Below are 6,074 nucleotides of genomic sequence, written 5' to 3'. Positions count from 1 at the left end.
ACCATGCTGTTTAAGACTCTCAAAATAATATAAATGAAGCATGAGAGTTCCTAGATTTCTTCAAAATTAAACCACCGTCATGCTCTAAAAAAATATAAGTGAAGCACTAGAGCAAATGGCAAACTACTCCGGAAGATATAAGTGAAGATCAATGAGTAGTCGAATAATTATACAACTATGTGAAGCCTCTCTAACATTTAAGAATTTCAGATATTGGGATATTATTCAAACATCAAGCAAAACAAAATAAAACAAAATGATGCTCCAAACAAAACACATATCATGTGGTGAATAAAAATATAGCTCCAAGTAAAGTTACCGATGAACGAAGACGAAAGAGGGGATGCCATCCGGGGCATCCCCAAGCTTAGGATCTTGGTTGTCCTTAAATATTACCTTGGGGTGCCTTGGGCATCCCAAAGCTTAGGCTCTTGCCACTCCTTATTCCATAGTCCATCGAATCTTTACCCAAAACTTGAAAACTTCACAACACAAAACTTAACAGAAAACTCATAAGCTCCGTTAGTATAAGGAAATAAAATCACCACTTTTGGTACTGTTGTGAACTCATTATAAATTCATATTGGCGTAATAGATACTATATTCCAACTTCTCTATGGTTCATACCCTCCGATACTACTCATAGATTCATGAAAATAAGCAAACAACACATAGAAAATAGAATCTGTCAAAAACAAAATAGTCTGTAGCAATCTGTAACTTTTGAATACTTATTTAACTCCAAAAACTCTGAAAAATTAGGAGGACCTGAGAAATTTGTATATTGATCTACTACAAGTGGAATAGGTATTTTATCACTTTCTTATAAAAAATTAAAATTAATTTCGTGAGCGTAAACTTTTTGTTTTTTACAGCAAGGCCACATTAACTTTCACCCAAGTCCTCCCAAAGGTTCTACTTGGCACTTTATTGAAACAAAAGCTATAAAACATGATTACTAAAGTAGCTTAATCATGTGGACACACAAAAACAGTTGGGGTAAATATTGGGTTGTCTCCCAACAAGCGCTTTTCTTTAATGCCTTTTTAGCTAGGCATGACGATTTCAATGATGCTCACATAAAAGATAAGAATTGAAACATAAAGAGAGCATCATGAAGAATATGACTAGCACATTTAAGTCTAAGCCACTTCCTATGCATAGGGATTTTCTGAGCAAACAACTTATGGGAACGAGAATCAACTAGCATAGGAAAGCAAAACAAGCATAGCTTCAAGATTTTCAACACACAGAGAGGAAACTTGATATTATTGCAATTCCTACGAGCATATATTCCTACCTCATAATAATTTTTAGTAGCATAATGAATGAATTCAACAATATAACCATCACATAAAGCATTCTTTTCATGATCTACAAGCATAGAATTTTTATTACTCTCCACATAAGCAATTTTTTTTCTCATGAATAGTATTGGGAGCAAACTCTACAAAATAACTATCATGTGAGGCATAATCCGACTGAAAGTTAAAATCATGATGACAAGTTTCATGGATATCATTATTTTTATAGCATACGTGTCATCACAACAATCATCATAGATAGGAGGGATGCTTTCATCATAATAAATTAGCTCATCAAAACTTGGGGGACAAAAAAATATCATCTTCATCAAACGTAGCATGCCAAAGCTTGTGGATTTGCATATCATTAGCATCATGGATATTCAAAGAATTCATACTAACAACATTGCAATCATGCTCATCATCCAAAGATTTAGTGCAAACATTTTAATACATTCTTCTTCTAACACTTGAGCACAATTTTCCTTTCCATCATTTTCACGAAATATATTAAAAAGATGAAGCATATGAGGCACCCTCAATTCCATTTTTTTGTACTTTTCTTTTATAAACTAAACTAGTGACAAAACAAGAAACAAAAAGATTCGATAGCAAGATCTAAAGATATACTCCCTTCATTCCGAATTACTTGTCACAGGTATGGATGTATCTACATGTATTTTAGTTCTAGATACATCCATTTCTACGACGAGTAATTTGGAACGGAGGGAGTACCTTCAAGCACTAACCTCCCCAACAACGGCGCCATAAAAGAGCTTAGTTGACGGGGTGTTAGTGCCGCTTACCTAGCCTCCCCGGCAATGGTGCCAGAAAAGAGCCTGCTGTCTACTACACAACCTTCTTCTTGTAGACGTTGTTGGGCCTCCAAGTGCAGAGGTTTGTAGGACAGTAGCAAATTTCCCTCAAGTTGATGGCCTAATGTTTATCAATCTGTGGGAGGCTTAGGATGAAGATGGTCTCTCTCAAACAACCCTGCAACCAAATAACAAAGAGTCTCTTGTGTCCCCAACACACCCCATACAATGGTAAATTGTATAGGTGCACTAGTTCAGCGAAGAGATGGTGACAAGTGCAATATTGATGGTATATGTAGGTTTTTGTAATCTGAAATTATAAAAACAGCAAGGTAACTAGTAGCAAAAGTGAGCGTAAACGGTATTGCAATGCTTCAAAAGAAGGCCTAGGGTTCATACTTTCACTAGTGCAAGTTCTCTCAACAAGGATAACATAATTGGATCATATAACAATCCCTCAACATGCAACAAAGAGTCACTCCAAAGTCACTAATAGCGGAGAACAAATGAAGAGATTATTGTAGGGTACGAAACCACCTCAAAGTTATTCTTTCTGATCAATCCGTTGGGCTATTCCTATAAGTGTCACAAACAACCCTAGAGTTCGTAGTAAAATAACACCTTAAGACACAAATCAACCAAAACCCTAATGTCAATTAGATACTCCAATTTCACCTCAAGTATCCATGGGTATGATTATACGATATGCATCACACTATCTCATAATCATCTATTCAACCAACACAAAGAACTTCAAAGAGTGCCCCAAAGTTTCTACCGAAGAGTCAAGACGAAAACGTGTGCCAACCCCTATGCATAGATTCCAAAGGTCACGGAACCCACAAGTTGATCACCAAAACATACATCAAGTGAATCGATAGAATACCCCATTGTCACCACGGGTATCCCACGCAAGACATATATCAAGTGTTCTCAAATCCTTAAAGACTCAATCTGATAAGATAACTTCAAAGGGAAAACACAATCCATTACAAGAAGATAGAGGGGGAGAAACATCATAATATCCAACTATAATAGCAAAGCTCGCGATACATCAAGATCGTGCCATATCAAGAACACGAGAGGGAGAGAGAGAGAGAGAGATCAAACACATAGTTACTGGTACATACCCTCAGCCCCGAGGGTGAACTACTCCCTCCTCGTCATGGAGAGCGCCGGGATGATGAAGATGGCCACCGGTGATGGATCCCCCCTCCGGCAGGGTGCCAGAACAGGGCCCCGATTGGTTTTTGGTGGCTATAGAGGCTTTCAGTGGCGGAACTCCCAATCTAGGTTTCTTTTCGGGGGTTTCTGTATTTATAGGAATTTTTGGCGTCGGTCTCACGTCAGGGGGGGTCTCCGAGTCATCCACGAGGCAGGGGGCGCGCCCGCCCTCCACCCTCGTGGGTGGCTCGGGACTCGTCTGGCCCAACTATTTTACTCTGGGGGCTTCTTTTGGTCCATATAAAATCATCAAAAATTGGCACGTCAATTGGACTCCGTTTGATATTCCTTTTCTGTAAAACTCAAAAACAAGGAAAAACAGAAACTGACACTGGGCTCTAGGTTAATAGGTTATCCCAAAAATCATATAAAATAGCATATAAATGCATATAAAACATCCTAGATGGATAAAATAATAGCATGGAACAATCAAAAATTATAGATACGTTGGAGACGTATCAGGTACCCATTCGGTTTTTGAAAGCTTTGTAAAGAATGGCAGCTTTTGCAGAGTGATCAAAGTGTTCATGCCCTTGTTCATCTTAAAGCATAGCAATGCTATTGTTTCTGAATTTGATAGTGGCTCTGGCTTGGAAATATTTAGTGTTGGCCTCTCCTAACTTGATCTTTCTGACAGTGGCTCTCTACTTCCAATAAATCCTTTGATATCCCAAAAGATGATCAAGATGAAGCTTAAGTTTAGTTCTACCATCATTTTCTGCATTGCTCAATGCTCTGTATTCCTCACTAATATCATAACACAGTATGATGAAGTTTGTGTTATCAATGACTCTTTTAAGATTTGATAGTCCTCTTGACCAAAATTTGAGTCTTTTTCTGAGCCTCTTGAACTTTGTGGCAATGGTTTTGGCACTGTCTGTTTCATGCACATCCTGCTCCCATATATCCTTGACCACCTGCTTGAACTATGGATGTTCCATCCAAAAATTCTCAAATCTGAAGACGTTTGTCTTTGGGATGTGAGTGCCTATCTTAATCTGAATAGGGACATGATCTGAAGCTGTTTTTGCCAGAGGGAATGCTAGAGTAGAAGGATGCGATAAAGTCCAAGATTCAGAGGTAAAACACCAGTCCAGTTTCTCCAGGAGTGGTGCTTGTTGCATATTGCTCCAAGTGTACTTTCTGCCTTTTAGAGGAAACTCAATCAGAGCCAATTTGCTGATAGCATCATTGAAAGCCAACATATCATGCATGTTACCCCCTTCTCCGTTCCTATTCTCTGGGTGCCTAATGAAATTAAAGTCCCCCAAAATCAGCCAATTAGAGTCATCATGCATTTGGATATTCTGGAACCTGTTTAGAAACTGCACTTTTTCAGCCTGTGGGCATGGCCCATATAAATTTGTGAGAATCCATCACCATTATGAGTGGAGGTGAATTTAATTGATATTGAGAAAGCATTGCTATCAATAAGTTGACCATGAAAGAATTGCTCATTCCATGCAACAAACAGACGAGATGTAGCCCCTATTGAGGGGAGGAATTGAAATTTAGACAGTCTCCTGGGACAGAAATTCTTAATGTAAGCACTATCAAAGTGTTCTCTTTTGGTTTCCTGTAAGCATAGAATTGAGCATTGAGACTCATCAATCTTATTAGAGATAGCTTGCCATTTGATTGGGTCATTGATTCCCCTGATATTCCAATTCAGAATTTTCCATTCCCTAGCCATATGCAGAGTCATTTGGGTAACATCTCAGAGCATAGTACATCTCATATAGATTGCATGGTAGGAACATTTCAGCATAATACATCTCATAGGATAGATAAATTTCATCAGGACTATAGGTGTAACTTCCCAAAATTCTAAATTTTGGGATGTTATAATAAATAGATAGTTTTATTTTTGTTTGACTGATTGACTGAAAGTGAGTGAAATTTGAAACTTTTGAAAGTTAAATGAGAGGGAATAAAAGGACTTTCCCAAACTTTCATCTTTGCTTTCTGATCTCCGTGAATTCAAATTCTTTTTTCAAATACAAAACCCTAGAGAGAAGATGACATGACTTCTTCCATTTAATTAAATGAAAAGGGTTTTGAAAAGATTTGAATTCCATTTGGAAATATTTCAAATTCAGAAACATTAAGCAACTCAATGATTTTCATGAGAGAGGATAAAATGACTTCTTCAAAACATATGAAATATGAGTTGGGAGTTCCAAAGAATCAATTTAAAACTCCCGTTGAAATTATTTTTTTCAATTTGGAGTTATTTGGGTTTTATTCAAATTGTTTTTCTCAAAAAATAAAATATATGGAAATTAGGGTAAAATGATTCCCTACATCAAAAAATTGGAGATAAATAAATTTGAAATCATTTTGGTATTTTTAAAATAATTTTTATTGGGTTTTATTGCATCAGTAGCACTCTTTGCTTTATTTGAAATTTTGTAGATTTTATTTGACGCTAGTATGTCAAAGCAAATCTTTTTCTGAAATTTTTTGTATATAATATGCCTTTATAAAATTTTAATTTATGGTTTTCCTTTTATTTCTATTTAAAAAAAACTGAATGTATGACCGATAATTATTTGTCGCCCACACGCGTACCATAGTGGCAGCGGGCGCCTCATCTTATTTTTTTTCTCATTCTCCTAAATGGGCCAGGCCCAGCCAGCCATAATCCTTTCCAGTCTTTTTTTCTTTTCTTCTTTAGCCAAAATTGAAAAAAAACTGCAGCGCCGTGTACGCGCGCCTGGCCGGCCCGTGG

The sequence above is a fragment of the Triticum urartu genome, chromosome 4A, assembly GCF_056163025.1.
Source record: "Triticum urartu cultivar PI428250 chromosome 4A, HENAU_Tu73, whole genome shotgun sequence".
NCBI lineage: Eukaryota > Viridiplantae > Streptophyta > Magnoliopsida > Poales > Poaceae > Triticum > Triticum urartu.
The sequence above is the reverse complement of the archived record's forward strand: the minus strand, read 5'-3'. Positions refer to the sequence as shown.